Here is a 25,755-nt window from a genome sequence, read left to right as displayed (position 1 = left end):
CCATGCAGTACCATACCTGCAAAGATGCAAGTCCCTTCAGGCAGTTAATAGGTTCAACCCAAATTATTAGAGAGAAGGTACCAGCTTCTCAGTGTGTTCTCTCCCTTTCTGATAGATGACTCCTAGAAGCTATGCATGATTTTCATAAGGTGAGATAATAAGCTGTCAGTCATAGGAAGCCTAGAGTGAACCACACACAAAATCATTACCGTCTGAAAGCAAGAAACATGTTAAACAGCAAACCCAGTTTATTTCTTTAAAAATAAAATAGTGATTTGAACAAGGAAGCTTTGGCTTACAAGTAATATTCTAGCCATCAACAAAATGGGAGGGAAGTATCTATTTGTGTGATTCCTGAGTGATACGATAGGAAACATGCTGGAATTAACTCTTTGTGTGGCTTTGCCCAGTGGCATACCTTGCTTTCCAAGATGCATGACTTCATCCTCGGCTCCTCTTCTTCCCCATAGACATCAAGTCTGAGAGAACAAGGAGCAGAAAGGGAAATCGCAGGACAGTGAGGTGGGAGGAAATCATAGAGGAACAATGAATAATGCTTCTGTACATTATATCACATATATCATACATTAATTGACTCTCAATATACTCACGTATTTACTTATGTGACAGGGAAGACTCAGATGGTCATCACGTCCTGTGAGCACAGGACATCACCTGGAACAGAAAACACATGAGGAAATTAATGTAGTCCATGGCCATTGCCAAGGCACTCCATAGTCTGTGGGGATGGAACAGGCTGTGGGTGCTGTGGTGGGCATAGCTCAGTGGTTCCCACAGCCAGGCAGGACAGGGCTGTGGGGAGCTGGAGCCTGCCTCTGCTGCAGCATTGTTTCAGCAAGGGCTGATGGACTCAGGGGGCTGAAATGGGCTTCTAGGCCTTGGGCAGGGTGAGCAGGGGGCTGGACAGGGACATTCAGGCCCCCCTTAGTGCTGCCAGTGCCCTGGCAGACATGGCCCCACTGCCAAAGATACTCCAGGCCTCTGTGAAGACACATGAGTTAGAGGCAGGTTGTGCACCTCCAGCTGTTTGGGCTAACCCAGCAGTGCTGTTAAAGGAAATATGTAAACTCTACAATCCTGATCTACACAGTGGAGTTGCCCCAAGTGGGGCAGACACTGCTAGCCATGAAGAGACCCAGAACCTTCATTCCTAGCAATGTGGAAGAACAGGTTTTTCATGATTGAGAGCCTCAGCAGAAGAAAGGACCACCTGGAGTCCACCACTGTCATCCTCCCCTGCTCCACTCATCCTACTCTGGGACTGCCCATGACAGTGCTTCCCAAGAGGGGAGAGGAAAATTGAGGCTATCATTGCCTTCTCACCACAGTATTTGCCAAATGCCTGGGCTTACTCAGGTGGAATACTCTGCATGAGGCCTTCATTTAATGTTTGTTTTTGGCTTTTTTGGGTTTTTTTTTTTCAGCAGAGAGAGTAAAAATATTGTCAGCAAGTGACAGTTTAGGTTACTGGGTTTTAGTGGGTTATATTTTTCTCCCGCCAATGATTTGTGCCAACTGGTACTTCACGCGTATGAAACACACAACTTCCAGCCTTGCCTCACTGGTGTGAAGTAAGAGTTTGGCATGTGTTGAAAACAACAAGCAGAAATTAACTTGCTCTCTCCCATCTTCAGACTCTTTCCTGTGTTCATTTAAATGTAACCCAGGGTTTAGATCTGGGGTATGTGTCAATGTTAATTCTCTCTCTGGTGATGGCTTAGCAGAAAGCAGCAGCTGCAAAGCACAGCTAGATGCCTTTCCACCAGTTGTGCAAGAACATCTCCATTGTCTTCAGTGACAAGGAAGTCTGATGATGAGAAGGGTAAGCTGCAAAGACATAGTGTCTTATTCCTCTTCAGCTGACTGTACATTGGAGAACTAATGCTTCTTTCATGCAGAATGACACAGAATAAAAGTCTGCTGATTGCTAGTCATCTGAAGGCCTGATGAGATACTGAAGCCAAAGGCTGTTTTTCTTCTGCCTTTATAGGCTTTGGATCATTGCCTTACTCAAAACACTAAACCTTTGAGTATTTCAAGCTTTGGTGTGAAACCCCCTTATTTTTTCTATTCATTGCTTTTAGCTGTATCAAGTCTAGGCCAGCACCACATGCTAGATTTGATGGCAAATAGTTCTGTGAATCAGTACAGAAACAATAAGGTACTCCTGGATTTATTCCCTTTCCTTTCTTCAACTTCTCCATAGAGGGTATAAACCCACCTGCTCCAGATAGGACCCCTCTCATGCCCATTGGAATTGCAACTTCATGTTTTATTGCACTAGAGTGAGATAAATATATTAACATGGTCAGCAGATAACTTCTACTAAGACTTACAAATGTTACTGTTTGATTTTAAGCAATCATTTCATGTTTCTTACAAAAAAAAAAGTTTCTTATCTACTGTAAAGAAAAATACCTGATGAAAACAGAAAAAGATAACAAAAAGATAACTATATTCTGATTTTTCCAAGACTAGATGATAAGTTTGATCTCCTGTGTACATCTTCTTATTAGTCTGAGTTGTGTGTCTTTGCAGCCCATTTGGAATTGCTTGTGAAGGGTGTTGGCCTGAAATGTGAGGTAACTGAGCTCACCCATGTATCTCTGTTACTTCTACAGCACAGAGAGGGAAAGGGTGCCTGGCCTTGCTGTGGTTGCAGCACTTGCTTGAAGAAGTCCTAAAGGACTGATTGCTGATGACAGCTCTGAGTGCTGCCCACCATCAGGGTTTTCACAATGCAGACGTGCACTTAGGGTACCTCACGGGGACTTCAGAGAGTGGTTAAATGACCACAGCATTTGGTTACTGCTGGTTGAGGCCACAGGTAATCCAGAAGTGGAGGTACCTGTACTCTGCTGATAATCCACTCTCTATTTAGTAGACAAAAAAGAATCTGAATGCCTTGTTTCCAGAGTTACTGATACAGCTACTCACTGTGACAAATAAATGTTCTGGTTACATCTGGTTTATACTATAGTGAACAGTTCTTGACTGGCAGCATTTGGCAACGACCACAGTGGGTCTAAAAAAACCCATCCCTCTTAGTTTTGATTTCTGTCATTTGCTGCTATATAACTCTTTCGCCCACGCAGTCACCTCATGACCTGTTAACCCACATTGATTTGAGAAAGCTCAGTTAAGGAAAATTCAGTATAAAGCCACATTTTTTCCAGTACCTTTGTGTTCTGCCTACCACAGTTGTAAAAGAATGGTGTTTATCCAGCTGTAGAAGTTATCAGTAATATTCAACTAACAAAGCTGAACATTCAAAGTTTCCCTTGAAAAAGTCTTTGTAAGGGGGTTATTTTTTGTTTCTTCATGAAAACCTGATTCTGTCAGATGCTTTGTTTTATTTGCAACAGCTTCTGACTTAAGAACAGCTAAGCATTCTCATGGGAGGAACACACTGTACCATGCCTCAGTATTCATTAAATCAATTAAATGCACCCAAAGAGGAATTAATTGGTCCTAAACCTGCATACTAGCATTAAACAAGTAGCATTTTGTCTGAAGTTGTTCATAGTAAGTAAAAACTATGTGCATACATGTAATCTCAGATTGAAACTCTGTGTACTTTCCTAAGGAGTGATGGCTTACAGGAGATGAGCTGAATACATAAAATTAAAAACCCAATCCTCAAGTGACAATCCACATGGGTAGCAATAGCAGCTTGTGCTGCCTTTGGGGGTCTTCACACCTAGAAATGTAACTGCAGTAACTGTCCATTAATAGCAACCATGCTATTATGTAGTGTGAAAAAATCTTTCTTCAACCCCCCTCCCCATCAAAGACTAAAAGCTTCTACCTACTCAGAGCAGATACATAAAATAAAGGAGAATGCCTTACAACAGAAAGGACTCCTACAGACACAAAAGTAGTGACTCAATATTTTGATAATATATTTTTTTTTTCTTCATTTTTACACTTTTCTAAGATTTGACAAATGCTGATTTAAACATCTCAAATTCTGCAGCCTGGTTTAATGTGATCTGTATGTAACACATCCCACTGGTGATGTGAACTACATGCTTCCCCATGCCAATACGCACAGCTTTAATTCAAAGTGCAGCAGCTTGTACTTTTCCATTTAGAAATTTTGCTTTGCTCCCCAATGTCAGGCAATATTGCAAATATTACATTAAAAACGTCTCCTGTTCTTTAAAATGCTGATCCTGTACAAGTGAAATCCTATTAGAACCCTGATAAATCAACAAGAGGCAAAACAATCAGCCAGTGGCCCTTTCTGTAGAATATTTGTGACTTTCATTTTTAGACCAACATCATGGACAGGGTGAAATTGGCAAGCCCACACACCTGTAAAAAAATTTCAGCCCCCCTAGTTTAGCTACATGGGATTCAAGATACCACAAACAACTTCTGACCTCTCTGAGCAGTGATCACACCCAGTCATGGCATTCTGCAAACTGGAAAAATAAACTAAAAACTAAACTGGTTTTATACACAACAACAGACAAACCATCCAAAAAATGTTTCAAAGGAAGAGACTGTGACATACATGCATTAATATATCTGCCTCAGAGAAATTTCCCACCCCACTTAAAAAAAAAAACAACCCACAAGCAAACCATGCATTAATTAGACTTGAATGCCTTTTCTGCAATGTTTTGCTTTTAAAAATGAGGAGTTGGAGTTTAAAAAAAAGAAAAAAGGAGGAGAAAAATCTCACCCTAAAGTGTTGAGGGATATATTGCTCAGTGGGAAATGTATTCAGAGAGGTTCCTTCCATGGAAGTTCCTCACATTAATCTTGTTGGCAGCTAGAAGAACTTGTGTTGCAGAGCTTTTGGGCTTGGGTCTTTGAGATTGCTACCAAACACCAGAGCAATGTCTGGTTTAAGAATAGAAAAAACAACTCTAGAGTACATAGAAGTGAAACTAAAGAGAATGATAAGCTAGTTTTAAAAGCAATATATCAAGAGCAAGGCAGAGGCAGTGGAAAAAAATGGAAACAGGAAACCCCTTCAGAACCATAAAGTGCTAAAAGATTCAGCCACAAGTGTCTCCTCCAAAGCAAAATATCCTTATTGCCTCACTTCATTGAGAATGGAGTTTCCATAGGGTGTGGAATCTGGTCTGGCACATGTGATTTACAGAAGCTTATAAAATGTATTTACTCTAACAGCACAGAAACAGTTATGTATTATGGATTTTATGTGAGTGTTTTATTTTTCCACAGAAGTCAATAAAGTCGTGCCAGCAGAAAACTTGGCTTTACATTCAAATAAAATATTTCATCCCAAAGAACAATAGAAACTAATCAGACTGCATCCCTTTATAGTTAAAAATGGCAATTAATCTGCTCAGACTGAAAAGCCATACTAGTTTTTGACTGAAAGGCATGTCATTAAGTTTCTGAGTTGTTTACGTGTAATCTAACATGACAGAAATTTGTAGAGAGATGAGAGAAAACGAGCTGTTTGGATTCCTGTCTGTTGCAGTCTACAGTGCATTAGCAGGGCTGATTACATGGATTCATGATGGATTTGTAGCAGGATTTCTCAGACTGAGTTGTTCTTTAAGGAACACTAGATGAAAACTCATTGTGCCTTTGGGTGTTCTGATCTAGGGAGTGAGGGAATCTGCATTAACAACCTCAGTTTATAGCAAGAATAGATAATAAATCTAAAAAAATAGAAATATGTGAACTGTATGAAGCAGAACAGGTAAAAAGTTACGTGATTCATACCTCATATGTGAAGCATGGTAGTCACTTCCCCTAGATCTTCTACCCTGGGATGCTGAGACAGATGATGGAGCCCTGCCAAGTGGGCAGCAGCTGGGCCCCACAGGGTCTCACTCATGATCATAGGAGACTCTGAATAGAAATACAGGGAAGGGAAGGTTTTAATTAGGTAAGTACAGAAGATGATCTGCCAATGTGCCTCTATAGTAGCTAGCTGGAGTTACCTTGGATGTGGAGAGTCAAGGTGAGTGTAGGATCTAGGCTCTGTTCTCAGGCCAGGGCTGCAGGCAAATATGTCCACTTCAGGAAATTTCCCTCAGTTGTGCTGCCTTTTTTTTTACTATTATTATTTTTTAATTCCTTAGCCTATCTAGTTAGCTAGGGCAGGAAGGAAATCATCTCCCTCTCCAGAAGCCAGAAAGAATTAGATTGGAAAAACAAACCATTAAATTACAGAAAACAGGAAGCAATTAGAAAGATTCAAGTATATATTTGTTTTAAACTTCATAATTGGCAACTTTAGGCCAACCTTCAGATCTTCAGAAGTAGAAGTTTCAAAATGAGATTTTTGAATGTCTAAGATATGTTTTGGGCCAAAAGAGAGAAAGTACCAAGCATTTGCTGTCAATTTTACCATGGTTCAAACTTAGCACTTGAAATATTGAGAACCCCTAAATCACCAGGCATTTTTTAAATCTTAATTTTTAAAATATTTACAAATATTTAAAATATTTTCTGTCTCAGAGAAGAATCTTTTTCCTCCAGAGAAGAACCTGCCCATCATCTGGGGAAGCATATTTGATGACGGGAAGAGAAGAAGGAAAATTCAGCAGACTAATCAAGAAAGCAACTGGAAGAAAGGGGTTAATTTTCCAAAAAATAAAATACTCATGGAAAACCAGATGAAAGTTAGGGCTTCTAGTTAATCCATTTTGGAAGAGGAAGAAACTATATTGCTGGTGTTAAAAAGACAAGTCTTGAGACAAACATCATCATTTCTTCCACTGACAAAGAGCTGGTGCTGAGCAGTGATGACAGCATTCACCTTTAGTGAGTTCCAGTCCCCTGGCAAGTTTTGTGACCACTGTCAGGCACGGAAGGACACAGTGGTGCCTCTGCCTCCCCATCATCCTGGCTACCTTTCACACAGCTACTGTGCTGACCTCCAAGTTATTGATGGCTTCACTGTGAGACAGGACCAGCATTCAGCATGCTCAGGGATTTGCTCCAGACACAAACAGTACATGCCTTCACCTGAAAACACTCCTGGTGCAGGAGCTGAAGGGTGACATGCTTTGCCTTACTTATTTCCATCAGCTGTTTTGGGAGAACTGGATTAGCTACTGAATTTTCTTATGGATTTGCTTTTATTTACAACTATTGACACAGCAGCTATTGCTCATCATCCTCAGCAAATGCACTCCAAAGCACACAGGCACATTTCACTGGAGATGGATTCCCCCATACAGAAAAAAACCCAGAAATTTGAGAGGCAACCACAGAAAGAAACACAAACCATTGAGAAAAAGTCCTACTCCTCTCTTAAACTGTTGACCCTCAGTAAGATAACCAGATCTGTAAAAGACTGAAAATGCATCTACAAAGATAGTGAGATAACTCCCTTCACCATGTCTCAGACACCGAAGGAAGACAGGTTCAGTGAGTTTAAACATTGCATTTCTAACTTTAATGCTTGCTTTGAAGCTTCAGTCCAGTAAGTGAAGTCCAGTGAATTTTTAAGGTATATTCAAACTAGTCCATAGAGACAAGTTTATGAGACTCAATCTCAGGCAAGCACCTACATCAGTTCTATTTACTGAGATAACACAAGAGAGGCCACTCTACTAAAACACAGCAGAAATGAGTTACTGAATTAGGTCATTCCGCTTCAGCACTGAGACTGGTAGTGATTATATATTGGTTTATTTTATTAATGTAGGCAGTTACCTCTCTAATGGGACTCAGATTATGATGTTCCTGCTGGTAATGGGAAAAATAATAGTCTTTTTTAATTCTTACGCTCTCCTCCCTTCTCACTATGTATATTAAATGGCTGAAATCCAATGGCTTCTGAAAATGCAACCTCTAAATTAGTATTTTCTTAAAACAAAAACAAACAAAAAAGAAACCATGAAACTCTAACTAAAAACTTGGACCATACACAATACTGTGAAAAGCCTTCTCTCTAAATAGTTCCTCTGACAAATACAATAATAGAAGGCAACAGAGTACATTGAACAAAATCTATCCCATGTTAATTATGTTGCCTTTTTCCCTTAGGAGAGATTGTTGGATATATATGGCAGAACACAAACTGCTGAAAATTAAAATATGCTGTGGAACTGGAACCTTGTTGGTCTCTGCTTAATGTTTAGCTTTTCACACACAAGCTGGGAAGAGATGGTAGTTCGTGGAGGAAACACCACGTCCCTGCCATGCTCTCCATGAGAGGAGAGATCAAGCAGTCTGCACACAGAGCACACACATGAGCTCGTTCACACCAAGACAAGAAAGTGGTTTTGGGGCACAAACATACAAGCAGATGCTTCAGCAAGCTGAGGTACTATTGTTAGCACCTCCAACCTCATTTCCCTTCTATGGAAATGCAAAGCAAAACGCACCTCCGCAAAAATTGGTATTTTTAATATAACTAAAGTAGGAATTTTTGTCCAAATTAAAGTACATTTGCCTCTTTGTTAGTGACACTTGTCCAGCTAGATAACCCCCTATTCTTCAGTTATAAAAAGCTGTTTTATGTACTTAATATGGTTAACAAAACACATCTACAGCTAAGCTTAATTACTTTAAGTTGTCACTCTCAGTTTTGAAATGCTGTGTGACATAACAGAGTCCCAGTCACACCACAGTATGAATTATGGACATCAGTGACCATGCTCCCATACAAAGCAGATAAAATACCAGAGCTGTTCCTAATATTTTGCTTTCCAGCAAAGAATATTCATTGTGCTGGTTTGGTTCTGGCATGGCTTCGGTAGCAGGGGAGAGGCCACAGGAGTGGCTCCTGGAAGAAGCCACTAAAAGCTCCTCCAGCTCAGGTGGCCAAGGCTGGGTCCTTAGAAAGAAAATAGACACACCTCTACAATTAACATATGAAAGAACTGATTCAAGACCTGAGCAGAGAGCAAGCAGGGGAGAAAGAGCTGAGCTGGAGAGCCGAAAGGCAGTCCCCGGATGAAGATTCCAAGGTTGGTGAGGAAGAAGGGGGATGAAGGTGCCCAAGCAGAAGTTTCCTTGCAGCCCATGGGGAGACGGCAGGCTGCCGCCCTGCACTTATAAAGAGCAACATGGTGGAACATTCCCTGAAGGTCCCAGGAGGGGCAAACGTGGACTTGCAGCCTGTGGACTTGGATCTGCAGCCATGGAGGACCCCAGGCTAGGGAAGGTGAATATTCCCAAAGCAGCCTGTGACTCTGTTGGGAAGCCCAGCTTGCTCCTGACCTCTGTCGTGAACGGGATGGGATGGTAGACAAGACATATAGGCACAGATGAAGATTTATTGCATATAATGTAGGGGTCTTAACTCCTCAAAGTAGAAGGCACAAGCACAGTCCAATTGCAAAGAAATTGGGAGATTGGAACAGAAGCTGAAGTTTGAATGCAATGGGTTTATCAACAGTGAAATTTACTACTTGCAGTTACATCAAACAATAAAGGTTAACCATTTAAATGTTAGCAACTTATTATCAGGTTTTATACGAGGCCTAGAACATTAATTATCAATCTTTAAGGATTCTAAAATCTTTAAACTTAATGATGAAAATTACTTAACATTAAATTTGCTAATAAAGACAATGGAAGAGTTAATATCTCTCACCCTTGCCCTGCCGTAGCTGGGTGTCCCTGGGTGGATCACAATTCTCAAGAATCAGTCTTTTTGGCAGGCGTCCCTGCTGGAGAGAAGGTCCAGCAACCTCCTGGGAAAGTCCCCTCAGCCAAAGACAGGACCAGGTTTTTGTAAAATAAAGTGGATTGACTGCTGTCATTTAACTATTTAGCCATACCTCCAAAATCTCTCATTGAAGAAAAAAAGCAATAGAAAAAAGAACCATGAAGGCTGTGTTCTAATCAAGCAAACTCTTTTGTTTATCTGTTAATTCTTACTTCACCTCTGTCTCAGGCCTAGTGGTGGCTGGGCTGGGCTCCATGTTCTTCAACACTGGAGAGCAGCTGGTGTTATGAATGTCAACCTGGCCCCTGTTTGTACCTTTCAAGGTTGTTACCAGCTCAGAGTTTGCTAGGCCTTCTCCTTTCTCATGGGAATCTTTCCACTGCAGGCCAGGGCCTGCAAAACGGAGAGACAAAAAGCAGTTGGATCATAAAAGGGAACCGAGGCAGACATACTGAGAGATGGAGCGCCCTGCTACAGCCTCACAGCAAGGATGGAGAGGTTCATGAAGGACCCTCTCCCGTGGGAGGAACCCCGTGGGGAAACAGGGGAAGATTGTGAGGAGTCTTTCTCCCTAAGAAGGAAGGAGCAGCAGGAACCACTAGACTGCAGACTAACTTTAAACCCCATCCCCTGTCCCCCTGTGCCACTTGGGGGGAAGGAGATAGAGAAATGGGGAACAAAGTAATTTGGGCCTGGGAAGAAGGGAGGGGTGGGATAACATTCTCTTTGTTTTGTCTGTGTCCTGTGTAGATTTGATTAGTATTATTATTTTTCTGCAAGTTGAGTCTGTTTTGCCCAGAACTGTAAATGGTGAGTGAACCCTCCTTGTCCCTTGTCTCCACTCACGAGCTTCTAGTTGGTCTTTGTCCTCTCCATCCCAGCGTGTGAGTGTGGAGGGGGGGTGGGGAAGCTAAGTGAGCAGCCATGTGGCTAGTTCTTTGATCCGCCAGCTCACCCACTGCAACCTAGAGCATTCCTGTTGCCTTGAAGAACCAACAGACAGCTTTGTCTCCAGAGCACCACTCAAGAGCAGGGTGTAGCCCAGAGCATTCACTTTGATCCATCCAGCTGCCATTTGCTTGAAGATTTTTCCCTGCAGACAGTTTCAGTTGGGGAACTGAAGGCTTTGGAAATTTGGGTCAGAGCATGCATGGAAAAGACATTTTCAAGGGAACTAATCTACCCTCATCCAAAGCATCATGAAAAGTTCAAAGGGATCAGCTGCCAGTGCTGAACAGTATAAATACCAGCATATATTAGTATTATGAGTCAGCAAATAATTTCTTGCCTTGCAGAGTCAAAAAGTTTGTCACTGTCAGACTCCTCATAAAATCTGACATACAGTCATTAAATACACCAAATTCATCAGGGACTTCGAGTCAGAGACTCGCACTGCCCCATCCTCGGGCACGATAGCCAAGGTCCTTCCATCACCTGCTGTAGGAACAGACTCATAATCACAGAATAATTCAAGCTGGAAGGGACCTCTTCCAGTGCTCTACCACCGTCCCAGTGAGAAAAAAAATCCTAATAACTGACGAGAACTTTCCACATTGCAACCTCTTGTCTGGTCACTGTTTTCCCCTCTGAAGAATCTAGATTCAACTTTATACATGGGCTAGTTTATCTTGATGCCTCCAAGTCACCTCACATTCTCCATCTGCAGACAAACTACTGTGTCTAAAACACTCAGCCAAGATGACCAGGTTCCTCCTTGCTGCAATCCTTATTAATGATTTACAGTCTTCCCTCGTCTTTCGTTGGAGCAAAGCTCACTTCACTACGTTGGACCTCTGCAACTAGGGCAAGCTTTTCTGAATCAAATGCACAAGCCCAGTCATTTGGGTACCAGCATCCAAAGTTCCTTGAGACAGAAAGCTTAGGCCAAACTTAAGACTTCAACAGCAGAGAGCAAATTGTTTTCTTGATATATTTTTCCTCCAGGCAGTTAAAAATTCGCTTTTCTCTCTTGCTCTCTCTATAAACTTTTCCTCAGCTTATGTTTCTCAGGCAGCTCATGCCAGTGGGAATAATTTCCACAATGCCAATGTTCCTTTTTTGAGTCTGTCTCAGCTTGAGACAAAAGGAGTATGTCCCTATTCAAGACTGAAAGGCTATTCTGCCTCACATTAGATCAAAAAGTACAAATATTCTCATGTCTTCTTATCTATAATGAGTCTCTTACCTATTTCCTTCCCTTATAAAAAGTAAAAATAAACGTGCAGGAACAAAAGCACACCCAGCAGTGTGAAGGAATTACTATACTTACATTCTGGTTATTGATGCCCCGTGATCAGTTTTTGATGTACATAATAGGGAACTAATATACATCAGGAAAATTTATCTACGGTGAAGTTAGTAGGATAGAACTTGTACACCCTGAAGTAAAAAACTACTGCAGTAATCTACTTTGAGATTGAAGAGCCATGTCTAACAAGTTCAGGCCTAGTAGAGACATCAATATGGTGCGAGATAAGCAATATAATAGCATTCCATATTTTGGTCCCAGGATGGCAGGGCTTATTTGTTTTCTATCCTGTTACTAGAAAAATAATTTAAATATTTTTTCTTTGTCATTTCTAGCAGCCAGGAATTTATGGTAGTAACCAATCACCTCATTATTATTTGAAATAATAACCATTTTGGCTGTAAGACAAAGCCAGCATTACAGCCTTGAGGGTGCTTCTGTGCAGGAAATGCTCAAAAGCATTTGGGTGGCTTAGTGAGATTTCCATGTCTTCAGGGTGCAGATATTAAGGAAACTACAACCTTTTGACAGAACATCACTTGTTCTCCTCACCATTCAAATCTGTGAGGTTTCATGATCAAAGCCCCAGCTCATCTCAAATTTTATGTGAATCACCAGCCACTCTACCCTGACACCAAGATCCCATTTCCCACAGAATTTTTGGGTGGTGGCTGGATGGAGGTGCAGGGGTAAAGTAACACTCATGCAGCATAGCAGACATGTAGTCTGAAGTTTTTCACACTTCAGCAAAGCCCAAGGGTATCTAGATGCTTTGCTGAACACTGAGTTCAGAGACTTTAGACTGGAAAGTACATGGAAACCAGCAGGACCCAAAATATCAGCTCACCATAACTAACCACTGCAAAGCTTACAAAGGATCAGGGTTCACAGGCTCTGTCTATGCTCTACCTGCTAAAGTGCTCCCAAAGATGCTTTGAAGTTGAAGATCTCCAGCATCTGATGGCCCCATTTTTTCAGCCTCAGCTGGGGCTGACTGTAAGTTCAGTCTGCTCTTGACTAAGACATGTCAGAGACTTTTGAACAGGTCCTGTCAGATCCTTGCAAGGGAGAATCTGTGTGACCCCTTCTGCCAGACATTTTCACCACAAGACCAAGCAGTATGGTGGGCAACTGCAAAAAGTTCCAGGACCCCATCATGTTGCAGGGGAACCTTCATGTGGCAGTGTGAGCCAGCCTGAGTCCAGTCTCTGTCAGGACACAGTGTCCAGAAATGTTTGAGATTTCTTCCTCTAGCTCCAGCTCCCTTTTAAAACCAGTTAGTTTTCTTCCTCCCATTTCTCTTACTGGCTCTAGATTGTCACTGCTTTGACAATTAAAAGCTTTCTAATGGCCAATGTGAATGCATTCCATTTGGTTTTGTGCCTTTTGCTTAAAAAGGTCTTGTTCCTTCCAATATTTCCTCTAATGTTTTCTTAGTATCCAGCCTTGATTTGGGCAGCTAATCCCAATCTTTTCATTCTCCTGGAGGCTGACTAGAAATACCCCATTTCCTGTGGTTTTGATCCCTGATACCGATTCTGGCTCTGGCTTCTGCCCTCTCTCATGGAGGCATTTCTCCAGGAAAAGAAAGATTTGAGAGAGGAGAATACAGAGTGTTAGCAAAGGCCACAGTCTTCCTGTTCCCCAACCCCATTAGACTGAGATACTCATAGCAGTGCTATGATGTTGCACTGGTGACACTTCTGCCCCTCACCGGGCAGCATCATTCCTGCTCAGATACTTCTTTCTTGCCTGAATAGAAGACACAACACCAAATGTTGTCACTTATTCAGAGAAAATTGCTATTATTCCTTTTATATTAAACAGATCAATATACCACAGACTTGGAACAAACTGATTAGAAAGTAACAGAAAAATCCAGGAAGATGAAAAATCCCCAGACCACAAATGGAAAAACCCCTGCCCCCAGCCTTGCATTAAGTCAACAAATATATTAAAAATTATTTTTAACTTGTAAGTATTGGCAAGCAAAACCAATCCTAGAGCAATCAGGGCAGAATAAAATACCAGTCATAAAAATCAGATTGGTTACTGTGAGAGAAACTCCTGCACATCAGTTTACACAATTTTTAACTGCCAGAATAATTGCAATTCATTTAGGAGTTGGAATCCAATTGTAAATCAATCCTTAGCAATGTGTTAAACAACAAACACCAATTTTAACACAGAATTGCTGAGTGCAGCATTAGTAATTTAAGAAGTGTTGTAAATACAGTTGCTTATCCCTTAGGGTCTCTCACAGTATTATGTACACATTTTGCACTAACACTTTGTCCCCAGTGGTGTTGCATACTCTGGTGTTTATTCCCAGGGTAGTGTATTATTACTTGCAGATTTCCACATACCTGCTTGGCTTATTGCTCAATTGATTTCTGTCATACCAGTTCCCCAGTGATCATACACATGGTTAGCAACCTTTCTCTGAGTCATATCAGAAAGAGACAGCCTGCAGGAGTGAGTTTCTATGATGGTAGAACTGCCCACAATGGCTCGCTGCTTCTGAGCAGAATTGGTGAGGATGGGGCAAAGGATCATGTCCATTCCCCTTGTTCTTCTGCTTCCCCATGGAAGGTATGATGTAGCGGCTTCCTATTTTCTTCACGTTTTGCGACTCAATGTAAAGAGCCTTACTGAATTCTCTGACCCCTTGGATATGACTTTGGAGAATGATCCAGAAATTAACTTTATCATCATATTCACCTTGTGAGGAAAAGCACCTTCTTCCTCCCTCTTATCCTTCATAATTCTCATGCAGAACAAGGCTGAGGTTTAGTGGAATTCTCATGTCTCTGCATTTGAGACAATTGTTGTTTTTTAAAAAAAAGTCCCATAACACATGCAATATTCATGCGCCATGGAGGATTTTCTTCAGCTTCACTGGGCTTGGGATCAAGCTTCATGTCTCTTTAAACTACCACAGCCTCAGACCTCATTGTTATCGGCCTCTCCACAGGCCTGCCAGGGGCCCAGCGGCAGCCCCCCCACCAATCAGGATTTCAATTAGCTCCATCTCCATCTTAATTCACCAGTTGTGCTAGTGAGGCCTGTTCCACATTTGCTCATCAATATTGCATCTCACATCTCAGCCCTAAAGATTTCTATATTTATCTTGCCTGGGACTACAGAGACACCGTAAAGAGAAGAAGAAGGCTGTAAATAGTTCACACCATTCTTCTTGATTTATTAAGGGCTTCTGGTATGGAAAAGAGTGCTGGCTGTTTTGAAACTAATTTGCAAAACAAGCTTACTTTCAGACAGCTACATCAAGGTCCAATACACTGCAGTACAGAATAGAGCAGAATAGAATATGGGTGAAAAAAAGGTTTTGTTTATATTTGTTTACCTGTTACCTAACTGTAAGATTTTTGTCCATGGTAAAGCAGGAATTGTAGTTCTATAACATTTTCCTGATGAAAATAGGTAGGTATATCCTCAGTGCACATCCACTATGAGTAACACTTTTTTTTTTTTAACCATAAAATAATCTGTATTTCAGGCGAAATCTCCGAGGATTTGAAATGTTTACTCCACCTTTATTTCTTTTGGGATCATTCTGGATTATGCTATCTTGTTATTTTGTCTTTATATGATACAATTTTTAAGCACTTATTTGGACAGCTATCAAGTATCCTTTAAGACTCCCACAGATGGAGAAGCAGATGCACTGAAACCATCTGGGGCCAGAACTATGATTAACTTTCAAGTCAATGTGCCTGTAAGAATGGACTGCATGTTAGAAATGTTTCTCCCATTTCAACCAGGAAAAACAAAACAAGGTTTAAAAGTGGATTTGGGTACCCAGCATGAGAAAATTTGTTAGGCATGCAAAAATCAGTAATACTTCTGAAACTTTGGAAGCTGATGGTTTCTTGCCCCTGAAACAACAGAGACCCTCTCTTCTCTGCACTGGTAACTGAGTTGTAGTTACAACTCTTACAGCAATGCCTCTTGGTTGCCACACAGGAATTGTGTCAAAAATCACCATAGCCTTTTGCAGTGCTATGATCTACCTTTCCAGCAGGAGGAGAACTACTGTTTTTTTGTATCATTAATCTGTAAGTTTTGGTCTCATTGACTTTATCTGCTATTTCAATTTACGAAAGAACGAAAACAAGAAATGCACCTCAGCCAGTGGAGAGACTGGGATGGGTAATTGCTTCTCATATGCCTACGAAGTTCTCTAGCTGTTTCTGCCACACTGTATGAATGTCTGGAGGCCTATAGAATAGTGAACTATATCTGCAAGCTTTACTGATCCCATAAATCAACAGCTCCATGGCTCCAGCTTAATATAATTTCTTCATTGTTGGGACAGTGGCATCTCCAACAGTGGCAGCCTGCATGCTTTACCCCTGAACATCCCACCTGCTCACACCTCACACATCTCTCTGGGCCTAGCAGTAATCTAGTTATTCTCAACGTCTGCAACTGTATCCGTTTTAGATTTCAGCAAAGTACCAAAGGAATCTGCTTCCCTACTCCCTCCCACCAATTATCACATTTGGTTACCTTTCATCTTCCTGGATCATTTAGGGGAACATAAGCTTCATAGATGGTTGGTGAGGAGTCTATGAACGCAAACAGGTTGAACAGAGTCCAAGTGATGACTACATAGCCAGAGGTAGACTGGCCCAAAGAAGATGACCCTTCCTAAGTGACTTCACATACAGCTCATTGTGCTTAGTCTGGGAATAGTATCTGTGCTTTAAGAAATGTGAAAGAGCTTGTTTCTGACAAGTCCCTTTTTAGCACCCCCAACGAAACAGAATTTATTCTGTGAAACAGAAAGGCCACATGTAAATGGATCGCTTCAATCTCGCTTTGAAGTATAGTCACCACTGGGATAAAGACCATCAGCTGTGTAGTAACACAGAATGATACCTGGTTTAAAAGGAAGTCATGTAGTTCAATTTCATGAGGAGTGTAGGAGGCTGGGAAGCTGTGTGCAAACACTCAAACTGAACCTGGCAAAGATCTGATGTGCTTTGCAAAGCAGCTGTTGCTCTGTCAGAAAAATATTGCTCAGGACTGATAGTGATCAGGGCAACAAGGCAGGTCAGAGCCCACACGTTGCAGGAACTTTCATTTCTCTGTCAATGGCTGGATCAGCCTGGAAAATTCTTAAGGAAACAATTCTCAGCACCCTGCCAGGCTGCTGGCAGCCCACACGGGACCAAGCAGTGCCTCTTTGTTCTGTGCTTCTCCCTGCCAGCCCATCAACACACGCTCTCACGGTATAGGAGCAATCTCTGGTCAGTCCTTCCTTACTTAGGGCCGTATTTAGGTATGTGCTTACCTGAAAGCCAGTTCCAATGCTTCCCCAACTTGGATCCATAATTTCTGTAACAGCAACAGATGAAGACACATGAAGAGACTGATGAAACTGGCACTCCCTCACACAGCTTACAATGATTCCTGTTCAGCTCTCAACAGGTGAAGAAACCCAGCAGTAAAATTCCTCTGCACATGTGGATCCAGGACACAACAATTTCTGTCTTAACAAGAGCACATAGGTATTGAATCTATTCATTTCAGTGACAGGGAAGGCAGAAGGGAAAGTGTTAATTTTTCTTTGTGGGATGAATGAAATGCACTGTACAATTAACACCTTCTGTGCTCCCGCCTAATGACAGGTTTAACTTAAGAGAATTCTCCGTACTGTCCTACTTATCACCCCTCCTTTGACATTATCTTTCTTTTCTTGGCTCTCTACATAGAATTTTAATGAGATCTTAATTGTTTTTCCATCAGCTGCAAGGATTTCAAACCCAAGTCATATGTTGGTTGTCATTCTGCAGAAGGTGGTATGGGGAGCTGTAGAGATGTTCTCTTGCTAAAAAGGAGCAGGAGGCAGCCCCCACACCTCCCACTACATCCCAAGGAAGGGCTGTCTCTGTATTTTCAGTGCTGGCCTAGAGACTACAGCTTGGTATTTCTGCAGTTGCACTATGGGGACTGGAAAAAATCAGTCACACAAATGACTATCACCACCTTCCTGCAACTCCACTGCTGGCAAGAAGGTTTGAGGTGTTGGCTTCTGTGCCTGCCTCACTAGGCTTCATGAGCAGTACAGGCCTTTGGTCAACATAACCAGAGGACTGTACAGCTCAGTGCCTACAAACAGCCTTCTATTTTTTGGTCCTTCACCATCTACTAGTCACCTGCAAAATCTCTTCCTTTGCTTCATCATTCAAGTCGCTTTCAGTAATGTAACCTGTTTAAATAATAAATTTAGTTACTTTTCTTCAACTTTTTCAAGGGCACTTCTGAAGATGTCACAGATTCCCTGAAGCATCTTGAGGAAAACAGGATGTTGCAAGGGCAGCTCACCATTATGTACTGACCAGTACAAAGGGTTCCCAAGATAAAGGTCTCTGTGATGCTGCGCTGTTATGGAGAGATGTTACACATTAGGATTACTCTTTATGGTCATCAGACTTCATGAAGATTAATCTATTACAGAGTGCCTGCCCTAGAGTTCATTACCAAGCTATTTCAACAGCTGGTACTGCCTGTGGGAGCCTGGCACTTGGCACGAGTGCACAGGCAGGAATGCTGGCCTAGGAGCAGTGGCTGATAGCCAGGGTGCCACCACAGTGAGCAGGCAAGCCCTGAGAACTTGGGTTTGCCTGAGGCTGATGGGATAAGTCCTAGGCACAGAAATGGAAGCCTAGTCTTTATACAGAGCTCTTACAGGGATGCCAAGCCTACCACCACTCAGCAAAGGGGCAGGAGCCTAAAACCGATGATGGTTAATTAATACCTTAGGCTTTCCATAGCTATTCACTCCAGGGTCTTAATACAACTTATAACCAATATCTGACAGTGACCTGAAGGTTATGTTTGCAAACAAGAGTGGTTTAGAGATGAGGAAACTGAGGCATGTGTTGCTGGTCCAAAGTGTATGAAATAAGTAGAAAATCCAACTTGCTGTGATTTTAGAGAAAACCAGTTTCAGGGCCAGGAGGAAAACCTCAGCTTTCCACTCTGAATCCTGTGTTTCTCAACTGGACAAAGCTTCACAGGCTACCCAGGCTGTTTAATTAACACTTACATATTTTTGTTATTCATCCATGAACATAGTATTTATTAAGACATTTCTACCAAAGAGCTTTGCTCCTGCACACTACTCCATTTCAGTACATGGAGCATTCAGTTAACAGTTTCCATGTAGCTGTCTCCCATAATGACATAATCTGCCCTCCCAAAATATCTCTCTCCCTTATGGGAAGCAGTATGGAAGCAATAGTATTTTTTATGTCATAGCTGCTGTGTGACAGCTATGTGGTTTCCATCCACACCTTACACTCATTATAGACATTCACTTTTTGACAGATAGATTCTCCCCTTTTGGGCTTTGGTGCCAATCCAAATCTCAGTAAAGGATAAGGAAACAAATTAATTAGCAAGCACTGGAGGGGCTGAATGTTGTCCAAAGGTATACACTTTGAACTACGTAAGAGAAGCCTGTAATGCTTATTACGTGATTTGAGCTTGACTGGTTTTTATTTGCAACAACACAACTCCCACACCAGGGAACTGTGGCCAGTTCTGCAGCTGGAAGCACAGCCAGAGCTCTGCCTTGTGTCTTCCTGCATGCTGGGCATATCACCCACTCCACTTAAGGATGAAATCAAGAAACAGCCTCAGCACAGAACCAGAGCATTCGAGGTAGGCATTTTACATTTTATCAGTTGCTATAAACAAGATAGGCCAGACTCTGCAAATTAACATCCAGGGCTTCTAAGATAACTGCATAAAGTGAAATCCCCTTAGTGATAGGTGCTACCTGTTTTGCCATCCATAGAACATCATAGTCATTTGTATAGGTCTGTATTTTTGACCACAAATAGGACAAAGACACAGGTAAACTGATGGGACCTGGGAAACTTGTTTTGCTCCCTTTTTCTCAGGCTGTCTTTCATTAACCATTACAAATATTTAAATAAAAGCAAATATTGCAGATATGAGGGAATTTTTAATTCACTAACAAGATGTAATGCCTTCAGGACATCTTTCATATCCATTATAAATAGAAAGCCATAGCATTGCAAAACTAAAATCAGTGCTGACAGTCCAGCTCTTGCCTTCTTTAAAGAAGTAGCCAAAATGTGCAAAAATTTAAACATTCAGAGAGATAACACATTGCTTGCTCAGTGCACGTCATCTGTAAATTACAGATTGTTATTGCCAGCATCACTTGAGCACTCCATACTGAAATGGTGCAGGCAGAGGCTGATGCATTTGTCATCACTTACATTTCTGGGTGAACTCTCCTTTCAAAGCATAATAATACTTCTGAGCATGGGAGATACACAAAAGCAAGCAAAGATGTAGCTACATCAGCTCTGGCCCACGTTGCCAAGTACTTTCCCTCTCCTTCCACTAGGAAAAAAGTGATACTTCATGTAAAAAAGAAAAATATTTCAGTTGGGAAATTCCACTGTCTTATGACAATTGTTATTCAGGCCCCTCCCTGCCCCTTTTGCACACCTTTCTCCCTCTCCTAGTTACATTGTCCTATGCCGTGTTCTTTTAACCAGGATGGTTAAAAGGATGGCATCTGGAATATTGTGTCCAGCTCTGGGCCACTCAGTTCAAGAAGAACTGGGAACTGCTTGAAAGAGTCCAGTGCAGAGCCACAAAGATGATTAAGGGAGAGGAGCATCTCTCTTATGAGGAAAGGCTGAGGGAGCTGGGTCTTTTTAGCTTGGAGAAGAGGAGACTGAGGGGTGACCTCATCAATGTTTACAAATACGTTAAGGGGGAGTGCCAGGAGGATGGAGCCAGTTTTTTTTCAGTGATGTCCAGTGATAGGACAAGGGGCAATGGGTGCAAACTGGAACAAAGGAGGTTGCACATAAACATCACAACAAGCTTCTTTACTGTGAGGGTGACAGAGCCCTGGGACAGGCTGCCCAGAGAGGTTGTGAAGCCTCCTGCGCTGGAGACATTCAAAACCCGCCTGGACGCCTTCCTGTGTGATGTGCTCTAGGTGACCTTGCTCTGGCAGGGGGGTTGGACTAGATGATCTTTCAAGGTCCCTTCCGACCCCTAGGATTCTGTGATGTTCCAGTTTTTCTACACCAAAAAACTCTCAACAATCTCCTGAAAACAAACACCTTTCACAAACAACCCCAGATTTAACTGGAAAATAGACCCACTTAAAAAGCGACCAGGCAAACAAAAATCCATAAAAGTACCTGAACAAGCCCTGTCTTGAGAGAGCATGACCCAGCACTGGGTTGAGGGTGTGATTAAGCAGTGGTATCCCCAGGGACTGGAAAGCTTCCCAAGGGATTAAAAGGTCTTTCAACATAACTCCCTCTGCAACCAAAACTTGATCTTCATTATTTGGAAGTGAAACTTCAGTCTATTCACCCCAGTAACCTCACATTAAGGCACTTTTCAGCCTCAGATTTTCTATGTCTGCTGATGGAGAACTGCAGCATGGATGGTACCCATGTGGAGGAGCTGGGAGGTCTCTGAAGGAGGCCATCAGCAGCAAGCTGATGCCTGCTGAGACCTGCATGGTGTGAGGGTGAACGTGCAGGCAACGTGAAGAGAGTAGGAGCCCAAGCACATAGGAAGGGCTGTGGGTTAAGGAGGCATGGATAGCTATGGAAATCCTCTGCCTGCTTGCATTGCCCTGCAGCAAGGACACTGCCCTGGACACCCATCGCAGCTGGCAGGGCCTTTGGGTGTCCATAAGAATTCCTTCCCTGCCTGCTTTCCTCTTTAGAAATACATTGCTGATGTGTTGGATTATGCCACAGAGATATATCTGACTATGTATATATAGGTGTCGAGTGCCCTGACCAGGGTGGAAGATGATGTATGGGAATCTCTTTACCAAATGGAGTACATAAATGCACACGTAGTGCGTAAGTGCATTTCCCCCTATGACACACAGGGCTCAAGGAGTACGTGCCCTACCTGGCCTTACAAGAGGCTGCATAGGGCAGTTTGGAAGAGTGCTTGGGGATCCTCAACTTCAAAGGAGGGAAGGGAAAAAAAGAATAACCTCCAACAGATCTGAGATTCTGGAAAGCTGCTAGACTCACCTAAAGTAACGCACAGAAAGCACCCTGTGAAACACCAAACACTGTACTTTTCTCCCGTTATTTGAGAAAACAGTAATAAGTGCCTGTGCTGCAGAAAACACTGAGACAAATCTGTGCTTCAGGTCACAGGAAGTGGTGACATACAGGCAAAAAAAAAAAAAAAAAATCAGCTTTCCATTCAGTTCACATCTGTGTGGTTCCCACTGCTAGTGCCAAGATATTTTTTTTTTTACTTTTAATCATGCATGCAGAAAATGAAAACTATGTAGCACACCCGCTCAAGCCAGAGTGACAGACACCCTGTCTCCTCTTCCCTACCAACAGCCTTCCAGGGCCACAGCATCCCTGACCGCTTGAGACCACAGCTCTACTGACAGGGTACAAAACTTGACAAGTAACAAGTACGAGATGGTGAAGGAATTTTCTCTGTTTGATTTTTATTTTCTTTTTCCTTTTTAGTTGCATGGAATCTATATAAACAAATTATATTACTGACTTTGTCAGTAGATGAGTTTTTCCAGCTGGGAATAATATTCTGTTAAAGTAAGGGATTGGAAGCCCTTCACAAGACAAGCAAAACTATCATTCTCAACTATACTTTTTTTTTTTTTAAAAAAAAAAAAAAAAGGAAAAGCAGGAGAGGGAGACAGTGTGTGGGGAGGAGAGGAAGAGATGAGAGGACCTATGAGGGCTTTTCCATTTCAAGTTTCTGTGGGCTTTATTAGACAGAAACCAGTTACCATTTCCCAGAAGTGACGGCAACCCCGGCTTTGTCCTGGCATAGCTTGAAGCTGGTAGAAACTGGATGGCAGGAGTCAGTGCTCATCACTACACTGTGAGAGGATGAGGCAGGGTATATGGGTGTGTGTGTATGGTGCCCTCACCACATCTCTGAAAACAAATGCTTTTCTTAATCGTTTCAGTATAATAACAAAACTTTCCACTCAGGAAGACCATGAGACCTTTCATATGCTCTCAAAATTATGATCTTACAGGTCTTTTCCAGCCTTGCTGATTCTGTGAAAACTAAATATCTTCCTCAGATTTGTTGCTGCAGCATGGCACCATGGACTACAGGGAAAATCATAGGGTTTTCCTGTTGGTGCTGGGCAAGCCCTTACCTTGGTGTAAAGAGTATAAAGCAATCTAACCACAGATATCAAGCTTCAAAACTAACAAACTGTGTAATTTCTGACAAGTTTCCACAGATGTTTTCTTTTATCAATGCTTAAACCCACTACAGAATCATTATGCATCTCTGTAGGTGCAATAGTCCCCAGGGGGATTTTGTGAAGTAATGCAAGGTCCCCAAGACAGGTAGGGGCCACCTTGGGCTGACCATGGCAAGGGGAATACAGAGGAAGGTTACAAGGTCATTTACAAGCCAATAGACTTTTTTTGGGGTTTTTTACCCCCATTTTCCAGGATATGGTGACTATATAGTGTAATCTTTTTAGAATTACCATGACACAAACATCTCTTATGAAATGCTTTGTTGAGATAAACTTCTAGAAAAGTTCAGCAAAAAACTGCATGTGAATTCAATCAATGCCCTAGAAGACAGTGGGGAAGGGGTATTATTTTTTTCCTACTTGTACTTTGTATAAGTTCAGGGAAACAACTGCACTTTACTTTCAGTCAAAATACAAGTTGTTTGTATGTTTTTGTTTGTTTGGGGGGGGGAAACAAGACTGAAATTGCCTGATTTCACTGATTCAATCCATTTTCTGCCAGTCAACTAGAGCTTTCAGCCTAGACAAAGACTAAAATTAAGCATACCAGAGAAAAAACATGGACATATAATTGTCATTTCCCAAAAGCTTCTTTCAGTCCCAGCTTCTCAGAAAACTACCCAAGCATTAAAGCTGCTGCTTCTCAGGGAAACTAATTATAACTTGGGGAAAAAAAAAAATAAAAGAAAAAATCCAACCCACACGTCTAACTGAACATATAAAGGATAATTATGTCATTAAAACTAACAACGCTTCAGATGGCAAAAGAATCTTAAGGCAAAAATGGATGTGTTGGACACCATCGGGCTCCCATCAGATTATTCACAATAAAAATGCAGCCATCACCAAAAGAATCTAATCCTTGTGTGTTTCCACTGATACGGCTCAGATGTGCATGCTGGTATTTTTGAGCCCCAGCAGAGCTGAAAAGTGTCAGCAACTCATTGTTTACTGTCTGGACTGAATTGACTCTTCAAGCTCCTTAATGATACACAGACGGCCAATGCTTCATCTACCAAGGCATGCTGATTGCCATCCAAGTAAGTCTAAGCTTTCACAGAGCTGTAAAGAAGGATCCTCCTCACATAGTCCAGGGAGCTGCTCACAAAGGCTCTATTTAATCTGTGCAGCTCCATCTTAGTGGCGTGGGCACAGCAAAACAACCATCCTTTTAAGAAAAACTAAGTCCTGGAATCGAAGAAACCCAGTGGGTGCTGTGAGGAGTGCAGGCGGCAGAGGGTAGGTATGATTTCTGGCCATAATTTCTCATGAAAAGATTTGCTATCTCTATCAGTACTATTGCAGAGCCCCAAAGAAATAATAAGAGCATATTTTCTGAACAACTTCAGTCATTCCCTCGTCTACCCTTGCCAACAAAGAGCTCGATAAAACAAGTTCTTCTGTGAGCAGCTGAACTACTGAAATAGTTTTCTGCAGATTTCTGTTATGTACCCCTACACTGAAATTAGCCCACTACAGCCCAGTGTTGTCTCCCTGTTACACCTTTGGGTTTACCCTGCATCCCCCCTCAGCCCTCCTCCCCACCACAATATTCTCAAGTTTTCTGATGTTTTCTCATCCTTAAAAAAAAATCATCATGTCCCTGAAAAGTTGTCAGTGCATTATACATTCTGGGTATACTTCCCTTGTTACCACCACCTATCCAACACAGTGGTCTCACTTATCTCTGTTTCCCACTTGATACTCGCAGTCCCCCTCCAATCCCTTCCAAGTCTCCAGTGACATCTCCAGCTCCTACAAAACCTTTACTTTTTACTCTTCCATTGCTTTGAGGCAAGCAAGAAGCAGTCCATGTGGTAGCTGGTTTAAAGCCACTCACACAACAGCAGGGCAGATGGGGCAAACAAAGAGCTGATCTCAGCTTTACCTTGAAGGGACATTGGTTAGACTCTGGAAAATTTCTACCCAGTTGTGATAAAATTCACTAAAATGGTAACATCTTTGAGATATTTTCTTTCCAGATTGGCTGAAATTTGCTGATAGTTTGAAAGTTATGGGTAGGAGCAGGGGGGACCAACAGATGGACAGACAGGCACTGCAACTGTGTAAGCCTCATTTCCTTTAAAATATAGGAGAAAAATACAGTGGCTGACAGATTTAGTTAAACATACAGGGTTCTTAGTCCATTAACCTTTCTGCTGGTCTAACTATCACGCAAGAAGTTCAGTTGCCTTTTCTGATAGAAAATAACTTGGCAGTGCAACATTCTGGCTACGAAGAGTCCTGCAGGCTCCCAGTTCCCAGGCAGAAGACACCCTTTCCCGCTGCCTCTTGGCATTAGTCAAGAGTTGCCTCTAACAGACACACAGAAATCTCTTAAAACTTGTCTTGTGGGTTTTTTTCCCCTTTCTCTGTTTATTCATATTTAACTTGGAAGAACTGCAGGCTGGATAAGGACATTAAGACTCACATTTTTAACAATGCGTTATGCATTAAGGGTATAAATCAAAGCCATGATGTCAGTGGAAAGACTGTCATTAAATTCAACCAGTTTGGAGTGCCAGTTAATAGAGCTTTGAAACTCTTGGTGAG

At 42.0% G+C, this 25,755-nt stretch overlaps 1 long non-coding RNA gene across 3 annotated transcripts in view; it reads right to left on the bottom strand.

Annotated features, from left to right (window-relative positions):
* The window catches only part of LOC127383339 (uncharacterized), a 65,592-nt gene that overhangs the window by 10,504 nt on the left and 29,333 nt on the right, over positions 1 to 25,755 (bottom strand). For all 3 annotated transcript variants that reach the window (XR_007889161.1, XR_007889162.1, XR_007889163.1), the window contains exons 4-7: positions 5,731 to 5,859; positions 612 to 675; positions 419 to 479; positions 17 to 180 (exon numbers count right to left, since the gene is read on the bottom strand). This is a non-coding gene — a long non-coding RNA (uncharacterized LOC127383339). The remainder of the gene's footprint in view (positions 1 to 16; positions 181 to 418; positions 480 to 611; positions 676 to 5,730; positions 5,860 to 25,755) is intronic.

This window comes from Apus apus, chromosome 3, assembly GCF_020740795.1.
Source record: "Apus apus isolate bApuApu2 chromosome 3, bApuApu2.pri.cur, whole genome shotgun sequence".
Taxonomy (NCBI): Eukaryota; Metazoa; Chordata; class Aves; order Apodiformes; family Apodidae; genus Apus; species Apus apus.
The sequence above is the reverse complement of the archived record's forward strand: the minus strand, read 5'-3'. Positions and strand labels throughout refer to the sequence as shown.